The sequence below is a fragment of the Condylura cristata genome, unplaced genomic scaffold, assembly GCF_000260355.1.
Source record: "Condylura cristata isolate star-nosed mole 26May11 unplaced genomic scaffold, ConCri1.0 scaffold00014, whole genome shotgun sequence".
NCBI classification, from domain to species: domain Eukaryota; kingdom Metazoa; phylum Chordata; class Mammalia; order Eulipotyphla; family Talpidae; genus Condylura; species Condylura cristata.
Window position 1 is genome coordinate 9864490 of NW_004567115.1, and position 18841 is coordinate 9883330.

The 18841-nt window shown below is 48.6% G+C and overlaps 1 protein-coding gene across 2 annotated transcripts in view; it reads right to left on the minus strand.

Moving 5' to 3' along the window:
* Positions 1 to 18841, minus strand: part of MRAS (muscle RAS oncogene homolog) — a 49470-nt gene extending 30629 nt beyond the window's left edge. The window contains exon 1 of one of the 2 annotated variants that reach the window (XM_004682165.2): positions 18825 to 18841. The gene's annotated coding sequence lies outside the window, so the exon portion shown is untranslated. Of the gene's footprint in view, positions 1 to 2584; positions 2611 to 18824 lie in introns of those variants that run through there. The other variant, XM_012724935.1, reaches the window with a different exon arrangement.

An 18841-nucleotide genomic window follows, 5' to 3' on the forward strand; every position in this document is an offset into this window, starting at 1 on the left:
AAAATGTACAAAGATGTCAAGAAAGGGGGCAAATGGAATAACTTTAATGGTAGGATAAAGAGATTAAAGAAAAAGTTTACCCATACAATGCACTAACTATGCCACCATTGAAAAGTTAGAAAATGTTCATGTTGTTATGAAAAAGACCCAAAAAAAGGCGATCAAGTAAGAAGAACACCACTGTACGCATGCCCAGATACTGCCCAGTGCTGGACACCCCTGCAGACATACCCAGGCAGAGAGGGGTCCACAGGTAGTTGTCTCTGAGGCAAGCTTCGAGGCCCTTCTTCAAGTTTTCAATTTTCGATATCAAGTTTACATTAAAAATATTAAAACCCTCCCAACAAATATAGGTAACTCAAGCAAAGAATCAGGAAAAAGAGAAAACTAGTAGGCAAGCCATAGATCTGAAGCATACAACAGGAGAGGGAAGAGCAGAAGGGACTGTGGTGGTGGTGCTCAGGGGTTCTCAGGGACTATACCTGCAGAGGAAAAATAAAATATTGTACAGGGCCCTCCCTGGTGGTGCAACAGGTTAACCACAGCACTATGAAGCTATCCATAGCCACTACAGCACGAGTTCCATCCCCAGCCGGACAGCTGACCCACATGGTGCAGCAGACCTCTCCTGTCTTGTCTGCTGCTCCCCTCAGCAGTGTATTTCAGTAGATCTGCCCGTTCTGCTCCCCACTCTTGTCTTCGGTGAATCCTCTCACCCTCTGCAACTCTGGCCTGTACCCCAGATCTTGTATGCATAAATAAATATTTAAAAAAATAAAATATTGTACAAAAATGAACAAGGAAGAAAATTTTAATAAATATAAAAATACTGATTAAATGAAGGAAAAAAAAAAAAAACTCCTCCCAACAAAAAATGTCCCAGCTAACTGAGAAAGTGCTATTTCCTCTCTTCTGAGTTGGGATTGAAGTTCCTTTGGTGTACGATAGAAGGACCAGGCACCAGCTGCAGCCCCAACATCTTGTTCCCCTCTCTCTGTGCAAAGATGGGCACTTGCTGAGGCGCCTATAAACTGAGCTCTCCTATCTAGCACATGCTGTGGCCCAAAGGGGAGGAGAGACATTAGAGGGAAACAGAAATGGGCAGAGGAAGGCAGGGGCCTGCTCTCTTTTGCCTCTTAGGTCAGGGAGCAGCTGTCAGACCCTCACTGCCCCTCCTTAACTCTGTCCTGTCCTGGGAATGGACAGTGATGCCAGACCTGGTGAAAGTCCTGACTTAGAGATTGTTTTTAAAGCTCCCTTCCATTCTCTGCAGGCAGCAGCATAAAAAAATAAATATATAAAAAATCACCAAGCGGGTACCAGGAAGGGAAATCATTTATTTTTATTTTCTTCTCAAAATAAAGCAAGAAATCCACTCACAAATCTGACAGAGGACATGAACCGAACCTGAGTCAGCACTCAGAACACCCACTGCAGCATCACCTGGGGACTTGCGAAACTCGCCCTCTGCTTGCCAAGTAAAGCAGCTGGCAGGAAATGGTCTGTTGAGGGTCCTTTCCTTTAACTGAGCACTCTTGCATTGAGTGTGGGAGCCCCAAGAGGCCCAGGAAGCCAACTCAGGGTTCCCAACCAACTCAGATTCAAAAGAATAGGGGTAGAATGCACAGTAAATGTAAAAAATCAGACTGGGTCACTCATAAGACTAAGGGATGCCGCCCCCGCTGCCGGTTCCTTCACTGGACAGGTTCAGCTCAAGGCCTGAACTGCCACCACTGATCTCTCAGCAGAATCCACGCTGCAGTCTCATCTCTCCTCAGACCGGACTGGTGTTTCCTGTGGTCACTCTGAGTCCACGCACACCCTAGGACACAGGGAGAACACACACCTCCACACAGGTCAGACCTCCTTCAGAATCTCCTTCTATGGGACACACCACAGCTACCCTGTACTTGGAGGCCTACTTGTTGGGTCTCTCTGTCTCACCAAAGCCTGGCACAGCAAGAAGCAGAAGCCTTGCTGAGGGAACCGGCACCTCCACACTGGCATTCGTGCAAAACTACCAGACAACCTACTGGCCTCTGTGCTGGTCTCTCCCTGAAGGTCTAAGGATGACCTTTTCAGCTGGGGACTGAGACCCACTCCCTTCCTCTATCAAGTCAGACCAAATGTACAGAGATATCCTTCTGAAAGTGAGCCCATCTAAGCCAGAGAATGAGCCCAGAAGCAACCCCTCCCCCTATTCATAAAAAGGTGGTCTCTTCTCCAAATGGGCAGGTTTTCTAGTTTTCAACCTGCCCCAAACAATGATGTCTTTGGTAACAATGTCAGGGCGTGCACACACTCCTACCAAATAGGCTGCCCTCACCTCACCGCAGTATAGAGAAAGACGTTTTAAAGACACCACTGGCTATGATGAAACTCACCACCACATAAAACGTTAGTTGGTGGCTAAGGGGCAAACTACTCACGTTTACATTGTCTCTCCTCTCCAGCCTGCTCATCTAGAAGCTACCTTAGACACCATTCTAGAATGGCGGTGCTTCACCAGTGAGGGTCTGCGTGGTCCCTTTGAGGCGGGAAGTAATCAAAAGTGAACCCAAGGTCTTTCTTCAAAGTTACCTACCGATTTTCTGTGCCAGATAACTTTCCTATGGACCAAGAGCTAAGCCAACTTGGAGGAGTGACTGTATAGTATACTCAGTTTCTTATTTGTTAGATGGAGTTGGTTAGAGAATCCTAATTTGCAAGATCTAAGAGTGGAATTAAAATGTATAAAATGTGCCCAGTTTGGGAAGGTTCTCAAATATTTGTTGTCCCCACTTGCTTTATTTTGTTCTCAAGAGAGGGGGGAGCGCACCCACACAGTGGCCTCCTGCCAGTCCCCGTCCCCTCCCCCTCCTCTGTTGAATGCCCACTCCTACCTCCATGGCAGTCAGGTTAAATAGGCCTGTGTGGGAGATCACCCATCACTGAGAACATTGTTTCCAAGGGAAACAACACTGAGCTTCCAGGCAGCCCTCTCCACTCAGAAACCAACTTTTGGAACAGCAGCCACTTGGCAGTGGAGGAGGTCTGTGTGGTTCCCATGGTAACCCAAGCTCCCAGAGCCTCTCCCAGTCTATGGGCAACTCAAACCTCCTCAACTGGAAACTTCTTCCTAAAAGGTGATAATCGCTGCCATGACAATTTTAATAATATATACAGATTCATTCCTTCAGCAGCTCAGAAGTTCTACGAGAACAAGAGCTGATGACCTTCATTCCCTGCCCTCTCATATGGCCAGGCTGGGCCCAGCGCAGGGCAGGCTCACGGTCTACTGCTTACTGACTCCTCAGAACTGTCCTATGTGGGGTGCTACCACCCAGCACTCCATGTGCTAACAAGGGGTGATGTCCACTCCTGACAGAGGCAGCTTCTAGGAGGTGGACCATTGACCCCAAAATAACCTTTCAACCAGCTATTTCACAATGTGATTAGGGCAATCTGAGATCTCCTGGAAATAGTCTTGAACACCCCACCCTCACTTCTCAGGTTGTGGAGGAAGGTGTGTGTTGGGGGGGTGAGGGAGAAGTGTCAATGACAGCCTCCAACTCTGCAATCATGTCGCCTAAATTCCACTCATATCTCCAGTATGGACTCCTTGTGTGACTGGGGCAAACTTCTTAATTTCCAGGGACTTCAGCTTCCCCATATATAAAACAGAACAGGAACAGGACACTCAGGAATGTGTAAGGCCTGGTGAAAAAAGCAGGAGTGCCCTCAGTAACAGCCTCTGTGCACTGAGAGGCTAAGTAGATGGGCCCCTGGCATCTTGACCCCAGTAGTTTGAACCCTGCCTAACGTACGACCCTAAGAGCATTGAATCCTAAGAGTGAGAGCTACCAAGAGACCCAACACAGTGACGACTATGACTGGCTATCTAGACAGCAGGGGGTCCCAGCAGCCCCCCAAATCACAGTGCCCAGTGGCTGTTATCCCTCACAAAATATGCTCCCGTCTCTGCAAGTATTCAGTTTCAGCGGCTTCTACAGAACTTGTTTCCTAAATAAATAGGCTAAAACATAGCCCATTTTCTAAGTAGGCAGACATAAAAAAAATGGCTTTAGCAACAGACATCACCCAAGGGTTCTTCGGTTCCCTGGTCTCTGCATCACCCCAGCCCCCCAGCCAGAACCACTTTCAGAACAGCATCCCATAGTCCTGGCCTAACAAGCAGGAGAGACAACAGCAGTAACGGACCCATGCTGGGGGCAGCTGCTGTGGACTGTCCCACAACAAAGGTCGCACTTGCATCCACCTTGATGCCTTGAATTCTTTTGGGAATTAGTTTTGCAGCACCACAGGGCTTTTCTTTGACTGTCATTGTGGTTCACTAACCCACAGGCATTTTTTAGCCTCTGGCTATTTCCCTGGCCCAGACTACAGGATCACAGTCTTAGGGGCTAGGGCAGTGGCTAACCCAGAGCCTCTTCCACAGTGCTGCCAGCTTTACTGAAGGTTTAGTTTTCACTGCTTTTTGCTTCTCCACTTCCATACTAGCTATTCAACAGATTCCCCCAACTCTTCCAATTAAACTAGATTATCTGGTAGTTGAGTCTTAAGGAGGGGGACACACTCACCACTAGTGGAGCCCTTGGGATAGGATATAGACTTCCAATGACACAAGCTGAGTCAGCCCTGGGAAGCAAATCTCATCTGTATGTCTGGGTGTGTTCAGCTCAGGGGGATGAAGACACACTGGGGGGAGTGGCCAAACCCATGTGGAGGAAATAGCTCTGCATTCCAAGAGCTGCCCTTCCCTTCTGCACAATTCCCAGAAATGGGCAGCTTCCCCAGGGCTGCTGATTTGCAGGCGTACAAGTGGTATGCAGCCCCACCAGGGGTCTAGGCCACTTGGCATCTTCCCTCCCCAAGATTTTGCTAAAGTAAGACCAACACGATCATTGTACCACTCAACCCCTCCGAGAAACCACCAATGTATTCGGCTCACTCCATTTTATGCTGCAAAGGACTTTAAAAATCATCAGGTTTAAAAAGTGAGGATGTGGCATCCTCACAGAGGATGGGATGGATCCCCTCCATCCCATTCCCAAAATCATGGCAGACATCACTAATCAATCATGGTCTTCTTCCTGCTCAGACTTAGAACTCTTTCCATTGCAGCACCCTTGGCAGCAGAACCAGGTGATTAGTACAAAGAGGTGACTTGTTTGCCATCCCAGATCTAATCCATTACTCTCTGGTTCCCTCCAAAACATTTTGTGGAGTAGGTAGGCATCCTATTCTGTGGGAGGAGGTCAGGGAGGGCCTTTAGGGGTAACCTACCCACTTATTTCTAAAGATAACCAATTTGGCAATATAATGAACAGGCTGCATTACCAAAATCTTCTGTCAATTTATCATCCCCTGCTTTTTTACCCTATCAAATCCAAATACATCTGCTAGGATCACACCTGGAATGCTGATAGCAGGCAGAAATGATCAGAGATCCAGTCAAAGGCCAATGGCTAAAGCCAGCCAAGTAATAGACACAATAACTTTGGGTTTACTTGTAACCCTCAAGTAACCTTCCTTCTATCACAATTGTTGACACTTGGGTCTCACCCACTAGTGTGAGAGCCTCCTGGACAGGGCCTGGAACCTAGTCACCTCTGGCCCAGCACTAATTATAATAGTGATCATGCTAATGTTAGCAATTTATTGGAGGGAGATAGAAGATTTTCCCACATTAACTTATTTAATTCTCGCGACGATCTTACGAAGTATGACTTTGACTATCCCCATTTTATAGTTGAAGAAACTAAGACACAGAGAAATTAAATAACTTCTCTAAGGTCACTCAGATAGAAACCAGTCAGCACCAGATCCGAAACCACGCTGTGTGGCTCTGGAGCCGGTAGCCAGCCCTTCCTGCTGGGTCTCTTCTTGTGACTGGCAGGAATGGTGGGTGGGTATGGAGTGATGCTAGGTCAGAGACAGCAGGTCCAGGAGCTCTGGGAAGAAGTCAGCAGTAAGGCAGAAAGGTGGTGTCAGAGGCAGATAGGCCTCCCAGAACAGAGATTGGCCCTGTGGGAAGAGCAGGTTGAGCCAATGCTAGTTCCAGCAGATAGACACAGCTCTGCATCTGCCAGAAAGGACCAGGGAGGAAGCTGGGGCACATGGTGCCCTGAGACCTTCATTTCCCTGCACCTCAGTCTAGAGTCTCTCCACTATGCTGGTCCTGGCGCTCACCCCCATCCATTCCCGTGGTCCCACATACAGGATGTTCTCTAATCAGCTCAAGGCTAGCTCCACCTGGAACCCCAGCCAAGGAGCTTCACCAATAGAGTCAGACAGCCTGCATCCTCAGGCCAGGTACTTACCTTCTGTACCCTGGCTTCCTGTTCTATAAAATGGGGATAGCAGCTGCATTGACCTGGCAGTGGTGGTAAAGTCTCCCTGTATTTGCTGGCCCAGTGTCACATAATGAGTGCGTAGTGCATAATAAATACCAGGTGTTACCATCCGTTATCAGCATCCTTTTCAAAGTCCCTCATAAGTTCCCTTCAGGCTGCCTTCCGTCTCTCTGAAGTCCTCCTGCCTGTAGGCTGGCTGGTTCCCCAGGCCAAGGTAGAACTCAGCCCCTTAAAGACATTCTCCAAGGATTCAAGGAAGCTTGTTCACTGATAGGGCATGGAAGATGCCAAGATGCTGAAACTCAGCATGAAATATGGCTTCTCGCTCTGGTCTCTAGAGTGCTCTTCATCAAAAAAAAACCAAGCCCCTCTCTGCATACCTGCTGGTATAGATATATCTTTGGAAAGAAAACACTAACAGGACCCATGGCATGAGTTTTATCTGAGCCCAGAAGAGAAAGTCCCAGGACGAGTAAACTGGATAAGCTACCAGTGCTGGCCACTCTACCTGGCCCCCATGCACACATCTGTCAAGATGAGTGAACCCTAGCCTCAGGCCTTGGGACTCACAGTGTGCGTGTATGGGCGGAGCAGACAGAGGGCTGTCCCACAGGGCTACACGTGGCGTGGAAGCAGGGAGGAGTGGAAGACATCTCATCCCACACTGTGAGAGGTGCCTGGGAAAGTCAATGCCAAAATAGAGCCTTAGAGGAGAGAAAGAGACAGACCAGAAGCTACAGAAGAGCACAGCATGGGGGTATGGAAAATAGGAGGTACCACATGCTGCAGGTAACAAGATGTGGCCAGAGTGCAGAATGTGTAAGGGGTGCAGTGAAGAAGAGGCTGGGCCGAAGGGGAACAGGCAGTTGGCTTCCTGACCACTGGGGCTCATGCCTCAGCATCTCTAGCGCTAAGCATAGTAACTGGCACACCATGGCGGCTCCATACAGTTAGGAGGAACAAGTAGTAGGATGCAGGTGCAGACAGAAGAGGACAGCGCACCCCTCAGGCCTTAAAGACCTTGCACCCTGGCACCACACAGGCCTGCAGGGGAGGGAGATGCAGGCTTCTTGGGCAGCTGCTCAATCCAAGAGGCCCACACTTCTTACACCATGAGTTTGACCAGCAGGAAATGTCCAGCAGAAATTGGCTAAACTGCACAGGACACACTTGGACCACTCCAGAAGCCTGAGGAGAGGCAGAATGGGGAAGCAGGGAGGCCACACGGATGCTGGCCATGACCAACGCCTGAAGGCAGGGACGTGAGGGTGGGATTGTCTCCCACTTTACCGGCAGGGAAAGAGACATTAAGACATTAGCACAAGGGCACAACTTGGCAAAGGGTGAAACAGATGTGGCACAAATCTCAATCCAGGCACAAAACTAAAACGGTACCTGGCTCACTACCCAGTGGGTCCAGGGCACAGGGTGGTTTCAGGGACACTCAGAACTGAGGTCACAGGTGCCACTACCAGACCACTTGGTCCTCAGAGGTCTCACACCATCACCCATTGTGTCCTGATGCCCCCCTTCTTAGGAGGGTGGAAATGGACCCAACTTAGGGGTGCGGGCAGGAGGAGGGCAAGGATATCCCCCGGCTCAGTTTCCTTGATTGGCAGCAGGGTCAGAGAAAAGGACTGTAAGTTTCAACCTTTATTCTCAGTCCTGGGCTCACCATATTCCTAGTGCTTAGGCAGGCTCACCCACAACTAAGAGGGAGAGCTCTTCAGCTGAGAACTTCCTCAGGCAGAAGTCCACTTACCCCCTGGGAAGTCATACCAGTGGTCACCTCACTGGTGAGGGTGGGTTTCTGGACACCCCAAGTTTCCCCAAACTTGGTCTCCCCCAAACTTGGCAGGCTCTTGTCCTACCCTTCGCATTCTGAGTCAGCTCCCCCTCAGCCTACAGCATCCTGGGGAGAGGCTCCTGTGAGTCCTCCTCACAGCCTCCTTAGGCTGTGCAACCTTTCTCAGGCTGGACTCAGGCATCGTGGAGGGTCCCTGCCTCCAGACCCCAGTCCACAGTCATTCGCGGGAGGGCACACCGTCCACCCCAGGAGTGCATCAGAACCCAGAGACTGACTATTGCTTTGATTTGTTGTTACCATTTATATCCAAAATGTTAAACATCACTAATGGAAAATATGAAAATTTTTAGGTTTAGCCAAAAACAAGAAAGAAACAGTGTCTAGGCTCTCCCTGAGGCAAGGAGAGGTAGGCCAGTCTCCATTCTAAAAGAGTGAGCGACTGTAGAGAGATGGAAGGCGGCCAAAGAAAAGGGAAACTTCCTGAGAACAGGCAGCATGGCAATGAGCTACCGGGGGAGGGTGGTGTGTGGCTTTCCTGGGCAAAGGCTGTGGCAGGGAGGGGAGGAGGCTGGTGCCTGGCCCTGAGGGCCCAAATGAAGGAGGCACTAGCGTGGGATGACTTCTCGGGGAATGCTTCCAAATCCACACTTCAAGCCCCCTCGGCTAGAAAGGTAGGAGGCCACTTTTCACACCTCTCTCCTGGAGCTCTAACAGATGGCGTGGCTGAGGGGTGAGAAAGGCAAAGCCAGCAGACCCACTATATTCCCAAGGGCAGAACCCATCCAAAAGCCACTACGGGCAGCAGGTGGTGGGCTGGGAGGCTCCCAACTTTCTTTATCCCTCTTTCTGCACTTTTGTAAAAAGTCATGAATCAGGGCCCTCCCTGGTGGCACAGCGGGTTAAAGCACAGCACAAAGAAGCTTAAGCCTGTTCTGCATTAGTTCGATCCCTGCTTGCCCTGAGGAGATCCACATGGCACAGTGGGCCTGACCTGCCCGCTGCTCCCCTCAGCAGTGTACTTCCTTGATCTGCCTGTTCTGCACCCCACTCTGTCTCTGGTGAATCCTCTTACCCTCCACATCTCTGGCCTGTACCCCAGTTCTGTACAAATAAATAAATAACTCCTCAAAAAAAAAAGTCATGAATCAATGCTTTTACCTCTCTGCTAGGTCTATGCTCTTCTGCAAACAGTTCGGCCTGTTTGTGCCTCTGTTTTCTCACCTGCTGCTAAGAGTGTCCACCTCCCAGCGTTGTTCTGAGTTGGAATGAGTTAATATGTGCAAATGCCTCAAACAGTGCTCATCATGTAGTGTCTGCCAAAGTTGCTGTTGTTAATACCTCTGACACAATGAAGCTTGCTCAACCAATACGTGTGGATCTACATCAGCTCCCATCCTTACAGCTACTTTGCAAAATGTTCAAAATTAACCCTGAGGTTTGCTCTAGTAACTGGGAAAGAGGATCTGACTGAAGAACGATCTGGCTAATAATAATGATTATATAATGCTCCAGCTCCTGCTGGGTCTTACTGGAGGCGAGCACAAGGACTGGGTATATGGCTTCTTCTACCCAGAGGGCTCTTTAATGACTTTTCAGATTTAGAAGGCAGGCCCACAACTTAGTCGAGCAAAGATTTCATCATTGCTCTGCAATCAAAAGTAACAGGAATTTGTTACTTTTGTTTTAATTTGTTTTGGACTTTTCAGATGTCCTGGTGGAAATTGTCCAGGAAAGAGCAGTATAAACTAGGCTGGAGGAGAAATGCTCCAGGGATATGGGCAGGCCAGGAGAGCAGGTCTGATACTCAGGTGTAACTTCTACCCTGTTCTGAGCTACCCCTTCTGGTAAGTCACCCCTTTGTCTAAGCTCTTGGTCCAACAACAGCCATGGGCTAGTGGCCTAGTGGGCCCAGAAATGGATACTGAGCCTATGTACACCCCAGAAGACAGCCAGCCAGCAGGCATGGTCCCTACCCTAAAATCCCCAGAAACATTCAAGATGGAGGTTTCATCAATGCTTGGATAATTTTGAAAGAAAACTAAATTATATACTCAGAGAACTTATACAAGGAAAACATTCTGGGGAAAGAACTAAGAACTATTTAGGAAAGTGCCTCCCCTTTCCACATGTGTGGTACTAGGGCCTGAAGGTGTAACTGGTCTAGAAAGGGGGCAAGGGTGACTGGGACATCTGTGCTATATAGCAGCACTGTCCCTTCTTATGGACATGGGAGAGGAGGCTCACAGTGGTGGGGGGCTTGCCTGAGGTCACACAGGCAGCAGTGGGAGGGGTTGGCACTGGTCCGGCAGCCATGTTTTTCCATTCTCTTAAGGAGTCCTCTGAGGAAGGAAAGAAGGACTGAGTTCCCTAAGGCCCTTCCAGTGGCTAATTCTGCAGCCCTGGTGGTAGCCAGAGACTTTGCCTGAGGCCCTTTCCTTCCACACAAAGAGGCTTTCCCAGCCCTCCACCCATTTCTTCTGTTCACTCACACCAGCCCTTAACAGAAAAATGTCCCTGCTAAAGGCTTTATTAGAATGGTTATTTTGTTGAAGTGCCAAGTGACCTGCTTCTGCTCTCCCTTTCCATCCCTCCAGCCATCCCCACTTTGAGTCCAGAAGTAAAACAAAGGCTTTGTTTCTTTATTTTGATTTCCTCTGTAAAATCTCAAACATGCAGGAAACACCCACCCAGCCCCAGATAAGTGGACTGAGGCGCTATCCACTGAGGGGGTGGGGCTGGGGGGCCAGTGGTGGTGGAAGCCAGGGGGTGGGGCTGGAAGGTGCCAATGCCTTCCAGTGGAGTTTGGCTCTGGTATAGTACCACTAGAGCACCCAGAGCCTGACTGCCTCAGAAGGAGAGGGAAGCTCAGAGTGAGGAGGTGTGCGGAGCGCCAGGCCTTCAGGCTCTGCTACCCAAGGCCTTGAAACCTGAGAAATGTGGGTGAGAAGGGATGAGTGAAAAGAGTATCCCATACAAGCTATTTTTTAATATATGGCCCCTAAGGCTTTGGGACAAGGGCCCCACCCTTTTCCATCATCTCCGGTTACAATAAAGCAGCATTGAAAGAACACAGAGGCTAATTTGGGATGCTGAGCCAACTTGTGAGAAAATGGTACTTGCCAAGCAAAATGGGTGTGCTACCATTAAAATAAAAGGGTAAAGTTGTAGAATAGCAAAAAAAAAAAAAAAAAAAAAAAAGGTAATTTTCAAGGAGGTAGATAGGAATTCTAAATCAGAGAAAGAAAAGAAAAACCTAAGCTGAATTAAAATGAACTTTGCTTTTGAAGTAACTATATACTACTTTGGTGAGGCAAGAACCTACCCTTAAACTCTAAAATGATCAGCCCCAAAAGGGGTAGATGCCCTGCCAACTCCACCACACCTTCAGCATTTTCCACACAACTCAACACACCTACAAATATTTTTATTTTTAATCTGGGTACTCGGAATACTAGGGACAGCTTAACATAGTATTACAAAATTCTTTTTATAGGCCCTCCCTAGTGGTACAACGGGTTGAAAAGCTCAATACTATGAAGCTATCACAGCTACTGCAGCATGAGTTCGTTCCCTGGCCAGGGGGCTGATCCAAATGGTGCAGCAGACCTCTCCTGACTCTCCGGCTACACCCCTCAGCAGTGTACTTCAGTGCATCTGGCCTGTTCTGCTCCCCACTCTGTCTCTGGTGAATCCTCTCACCACCACCCCCCTAACCCCCTGCACCTCTGGCTTGTACCCCTGTTTTGTACGTATAAATAAATCTTTGGGAAAAAAATTCTTTTTAAACAAATTTTCTTTTAAAATAAAAAGTAAACATAACATATATGTGTATCTCTATCATCAAACAGAAACCAGTTTCGTAATATGCTTAACTGCTGTCCCTGGCAGTCACTAATCTTTCTATGGTGAGCAAACACCAACAAAGCAGGTCTCTGAGGTCACTCAGCTCCCGGCCCTGCTGGCTGTCCAGCATGTCCAAGTGAGAGGAAAGGACACAGACAGGGTTGTTCTTTGATGGCAACTCAGGGCCAAAAGCTGTTTGGACTTTTGTAAGAGGCAAGAGCCTCTTAATAAAGATGACTTAGGGACCACACCGGGCCCCCACATTCTATTATAAAACTACTTCAAATCTTTGTCTCCAATGATGACACTTATGAATCTTTTCTGCAGAGGGAAAAAAGAAAACAAAACTACTTTGCTAACTGCTCTAACTCAAGCTATATGCAAATTGGATCATGTCAGCTGCAGCTCTGTCAGTCAGGGGGCGGAAAAGGGAAGGCTGCTTGCAGTTGAGTGAGAAACTGTCTTCTGTCATCATGGAGAGCTTCTTCCATGCTCTGTAGCTGGAGACCTGGCCACCTCGCCTCCTGGACCTGCTGGCTCAGCAGAAAGCAGGGCTGGGTCCTAGCACCTGGGGTGTTTTCCTTCTGTGAAAATTGAGGAAAGGGAGGGCTGGGATAGGCAAAGTCCAGGGATTAGCAAACTACTGCTTTGAATGCTAGCTTTTATTTCACTAAAGTAATTCTATACTTTAGGATGTAACATGAAATGGGTTAAAGGTTGCTTAAAACATGTTACATACATAGCAAATTTCCATTTAACGATAAAAAGAAAATCAACTTTTATCTTTCTCTCTTCCAAATACACACACCTGCCATTTAAAGTATAGTCCAGTAGGGGCAGCTGTGATGGAATTATGCCCTCCAGCCTGTGATCCAGCCACAATGGCAAAGGCAGGTATCTCTGAGGATGGATGAACTTTCTTGAAAAACCCCAAAACGCATTCTTATCCTGTTGCCCAGTATGGTCATGGGCAGCAAGAGGAACTACCAACAACCTCAGTGGGATCCAAGTGGCACTTTCAAGTCCAAAGGTGATTCAGTGAAACTCAGTAGCATACTCCAAAGGCCCAGCACAAGCAGAGCACAGGCCCACATGAACCACACGCCCTGGGAAGAGCTCTGAGCCCTGACCCACCATGGAAGGATAGAGTCACAAGGTGACTGCACTGTCCTTCCTGGGTAATGGATGCGTTTATTATTTTGTTTTCTATTTTTTTCTTTTTTAATATTTTATTTTGTATACAGAGCTGGGGTATAGGCCAGAAGTGCAGGAGTCGTGAGAAGATTCACCAGAGTCAAGAGTGGGGAGCAGAACAGGCAAATTGACGAAGTACACTGCTGAGGGGAGCAGCGGGAAGGCACAAGAGGTCTGCCAGGCCATGTGGGTCAGCTCCAGGTGGAGCATCGAACTCACAGTGAAGTGGCTACAGCCAGCTTCACAGTACTGCGCTCCAACCCACTGCGCCGTCAGGGAGGGCCTCTGTTTTTTATTTTTCAAAATTAAAAACGTGTCAAGTGCACAACTGGTCTAGGGATTTGTATTTAACTATGAAATTAAAGGCAGTCAAGAGCCAGGGAAAACCTCTGCCACCTAGACTCTTTCTACTTCTCTTCCAACCAGCTATTTCTGCTGCTTTAAAAATGACTCTCCTCTCCTGCTGAGGCCTCTGCTCCACTGCAACACTGATCATGTGTGGTCAGAACTCATGGGCGTGTCCCATGAGGACCAGGAAAGAAGGGAGTCTGTCATTTTTGGTCATCCAGTTGTCAGAGCCATGCAATGAAACAGAAAGATCATGTGCTGGAGGACAAGCAGACCTAGGACAGACTTCCTCCAGGCCCTGCTCTCTGAGCCTCAGTTTTCACATCTGCAAAACATGACCAACAAAAAGTGTTGTGAGACTCAGCAATGGCAAATATGAAGTGTGTAGCTCAGGGCCAGCCCACAGAGTCTTAGGGAGGGAGGGAGGGAGGGCAGGAGATGGCCAGGAACAAAAAGGGCTGACACAGAGGCTGTGCTGCTTCAAAGCAGCTGAAGGAAACAGTGCTAGAGAAAAGTAGGACTGTCAAAGGCTCATGGAGGATAGATCCAGGGGGAAGTTAAGGTTGAAAAGAGTGAACTTTGCAAGGATGAGAGAATCCCCGAGTAGGCTAACTTGAGGGGCAGATGCTCCCTATGCTGGAAGGATCCAGCTGATGCCAAAGACACACCTTCCCTCTCAAACTACACTGGCAGGAGTGCCGGGCTGAGAGCTTCCCAGCTTGTACTCAGGGGTCACTCCATTTATCTACTATTGGACTACCACTGTCTTAATCTTTATCTTAAAATCACCATATTTTTAATTTAAAAATCCTTCTTGAGCTTTAATCTGAGCAAATTATCCATAAAATAAAAACAGGTTTGGCCCTCCCTGGTGGCGCAGCAGGTTAAAGCACCGCACTGAGAATCTGAAGCCACTTCCGCATGAGTTCGATTCCCGCCTGCCTCCTGCCCTGGAGGAGACCACATGGCGAGCCAGACCTCTCCTGACCCGCCCGCTGCTTCCCTCAGCAGTGTACTTCGTCGATCTGCCTGTTCTGCTCCCCACTCTGTCTCTGGTGAAGCCTCTCACCGCCCCTGAGCCTCTGGCCTGTACCCCAGTTCTGTATGAATAAATAAATAAATCTTTAAAAAAATAAATAAATAAATAAAAACAGGTTTGATGTGATGCCTGTATTTTTAATAATGCGTATAAACCAGCACACACACACACATAACCATTCAAATGAAAGACAACTGTTTTTGTCCCAACTAAAGTCACCTCCTTCACCACTCTAAGTAATGAGTTCTACAGAGGCTGAATTTAAATTAAATATGTCCTAGGGGGCTCTTCTGGGCCTATGATTCTGTTATTCTGAACTTGTTCGAATACTGATAATGTTCTGCATTCTTATGGCCCTTTTTGATCTCCCATGCTTGTTCCCATCTGTGTATTTCATCTAATTCCCATGACAACCCTGAAGGCTGGGCAGAGAAGTCACAGATGGATCCTGGGCTCTTGCAGTATCAGACCCACCCAAGGGTCTGTAGATAGTTGCAAAGGACCTGACCAGAACCAGACCTGGGGGTTCCTCACTTTCCATCACCTCCTCCTTCATTCTACCACTACTCAGAATAGCCCAAATTTGCTCCCCAAAACTCCAGTAGCAACACAACCCAGATGTCAATGGCAAAATATTACCCATTCAGGTGGCCAGAAGCCAAGCTCTCTGGTTGAGAACATGCCTGCTGAGACCTAGATCCAGAATGTCACCTCTGCAGCCAGTGATGACCCACATTGTCATCTGCCACCTGGCCAGGTGACAGGTACTACTCTTGTAAACCTACCAAAAAATACTAATAGACAATAACAGGAACTTTAAGGAGTAAATATACATTGCTACTTCATGACCCCTATAAGAGGGATGGCTGCAGAAAGTTGCCTTGAATTATGCTTAGCCACTAAAAGGCCACTCAGTGGTGAGAGTCCAGGACAAGGCGGTGGAGTCCCTAGGAGTGGGCATGACCAGCCTCATACACATCAAAAATGATTCCCAGAAAATGAGAGATGGACACACATTCTGACTGCACAGACTTCAACTCCTACGGCTGGGAACTGACAACACTGTCCTGCTCTATTTTTTTTTTAAAGATGTATTTATTTATGCTTATAGAACTGGGGTACAGGCCAGAGGTGTGGTGGGTGAGAGGATTCACCAGAGACAGAGTGGGGAGCAGAACAGGCAGATGGCAAAGTACACTGCTGAGGAGGAACACTGGGCAGGTCAGGAGAGGTCTGCCATGCTATGCCCCAGCTCCCTGGCTGGGGATTGAACTCATGCTGAAGTGGCTTCGGAGAGCTTCATAGTGCAGTGCTTTAACCCACTGCGCCACCAGGGAGAGCCCTGTCCTGCTCTATTTTCACTCTTGACACCTGTCTCTACCATGATGGCAAGCTAGCAGGGTGAAGCCACAGAGGGGAGGTGGTTAACCTGGGCTCCAGCACTTGTTTTCAGAGATCCATGACTGCCCTATTTTGCACATCCAACCAACATTTCTATGCGCTTCTCACTGGCATTTTAAAGAGGCCAATACCTAAGCAGGTAAGAACCTTTGCTCTGGACACCAAAGCCCTCAGGCTTCATGGCTATCTGTCTCATACAAGAACCTGACACTAATATCTAACCCTTGTTTTCAGAGATTTCATAAGAGCGGAGAGCACCTATGGGATACCTAAGATACATTAACCCACTGTTAGTTGGATTTCCTTATTTACATGCAAAAGTAAAGTACTGTAGATTCAGTAACATAGGGCTTAGGGCATCACCCAAGACTAGGAGGGTTCACAAGGCCTCAGAATCCACCAACAAAAATTTCTCTCAAAACTTGTATTCTCTGCTCAGCTTCCAAACAACAGGTATCTGCCAGGTGCCCTAGTTCCTTCCTTTTCCTCATACTGCACAAAGGTTATGCCTTACCATTGGTGGGCTGCCTTATACCAGCCTGGCAGGTACAGAACTGCTGGAACTCACATACACCCTCTGGGCACTTGAGGACTTCCAATTTTGTACCAGAACCTGTTCCCATTCAGTTCAAATGAGTAAAGTTTGTAAAAACAACACAGGGCTCATCAGTATGTATTTTCAACTGCTTGCAGGGGGGCAATCTCTTGAGGGCTATTTCATTGGTGGAAATGATTACGCCAGATGCAACATATAAACTAGAGGTCACAATCCCTGAGAACTCACTCAGTATGGCAAGCTGCTCAACCCTTGATTCCGGCTGATGTTAGGGCCAGTCACCCTGGGAGCTCGTTCAAGTTGTCAGAGATTAGCTGTCCTGCCTGGTTTCAGGTGATCACTCAAGCTCAAGAACTAACCCAGGGATAATGAACTTGTTACTGCAAACTATTCAGATCAACTGAAAAAAAATGTGAAATACCTGTGGTTAGAGCTAATTATAAAAGTCATACCTGTCACAAAAACAGCTGAAGTAGGTGAAAACAGAGTGGTGGAAAATACAAACTGCCTTATGCAGAAACAAAATTGGCAACCCTTAATACATGTCATTTGCCTCACCAGGGTCCAGAAGGGCACTGATGCCCCCTCTATAAAAGGAAACATTGTGGCTGTTTGGGAAGACGCAGTTTCCACCAGAGCATCAGGTTTACTCAATACCCTCTCCCCCCATAAAGGTAGACACTGCAGTCTTAAAAATCCCAGGATATCAAAGCCCTGTGTTTCCTGCCCTGACAGAGAAAGGACAAATTCTAACAGAAATCAGACAGAAGCTAACTAGTTGCTGGGCAGCAAGAACAGACCCGAGGGGGAAAACCACTGCCATAAACATTTTCAAACCCAGTCAGTTGGGATGTGCAATTTACAGGAAATTAGGAGATTTACAAAATGTTACCAGCTCAAATTTCCTCCCGGGAAGAGGAGCGGAAAGAGGAGAAACTCTAAGAACCATCTCAGTGAGAGCACTTTGTTCATTACAAGGGCCCTGACACGTGTCAGTTGTTAATACTAACAGCCCATCACCCCACACTTCAACCAGTGAATGTCAATAGAGTAAAAGCCTTCCAGCCAGGGCAGCCAGAACCTCACTAGAGGGACAGAATGCTGCAAGCAAGATCCAGTCCCTAGATAGGGTCTTGAGCAAGTTATTGACAAGTTCTAGTGCCAGTTTCCCATCTGCATATGGGGACAATAATAAGAGCTCTCTGAAGGATTCTTATTAAATGATGAGCAAGAACATCAACATCAAGTGTCTCGCCTGTGTCAGTCCTGCTGACTGTTATTACAGTGGAGTTTCAGGGCTTTTAAGTCAGATCACTTTGTAACTCCCTGCCAGAGAGGTTATATTTTGAGGCCACAATTCTGAGCCTTTCTGTCACCTTCTCTGGTCAGGCGTGGGACAGAGTGTGAGTCCCAGTAAAGCAGGGACCATTCTAATTCCATTATTTGGGTATCAGCAGGGACCCATGGAGAAGGACAATCCCAGAGCTCTGCTATCCAGGTCCCAGTCCACTTCTCCAGACCCGGTCACTTTGTCCCCAGCCAGCACACTTCATTTGCAGCTGCAGTGTCCAGTGCCAGGCTCCCGCGCCCACCCCCCACCCCCACCGCCGCCTCTAGGAGGCCTCTTTGACCTCCTCACCACGGCGAGGGGTCCCCTCCCAGGCACCCACAACCCTTGGGTTTCTCTGTCCCAGTACCGACCAAGCCCGGCTGTCACTCAGCTTAGGCGGAGCAGGAACTGGCACTGTGCCTCCATACACCCTGGGCGCCCCGGCCAAGTCCAGTCAATGAATGAGCCGGGCCCTCGTTGTGACCAGAGCCCCAAGCCCCAGGCGCAGTGAAGAGTAGTTGAGGAAGCTGGTGGCTTTTTAATATTCAGGAAAATATAACAACTCTGTCTGCAGATCCCAGCCCTCGTTAACGCCATTTTAAAAGGGGAGAGAGAGCCCCCCATCTCCCCAATCCCACCGCCCAGCTCCCCGGGGCTCCTCGCCTGGGCAGACCAGGAACGCAAGGGCGGTTACCATGAAAGGGGCTCTTGAGGCTGGGGGCAGACCGTCTCCCCTGGGGTCTTGTGGTGAGTGATCTCTGGACCTCACACCGTTACGTGGAAGCCAGCGGAGGGAGCCTGAGGCGACACACCGCACATCCCACAGCGCACCCAGCACCGCCGGGCCCCGGGGGCGACCACACCTCCCACAGGGGAAACAAAGCGCCCGCTCGGGCGAGGGGCGGCGCGGCAGGGGCCCCTTCCCTCCTCAGGCTGCGGGGAACACTCACCGCGCGCTCCGGCCCGG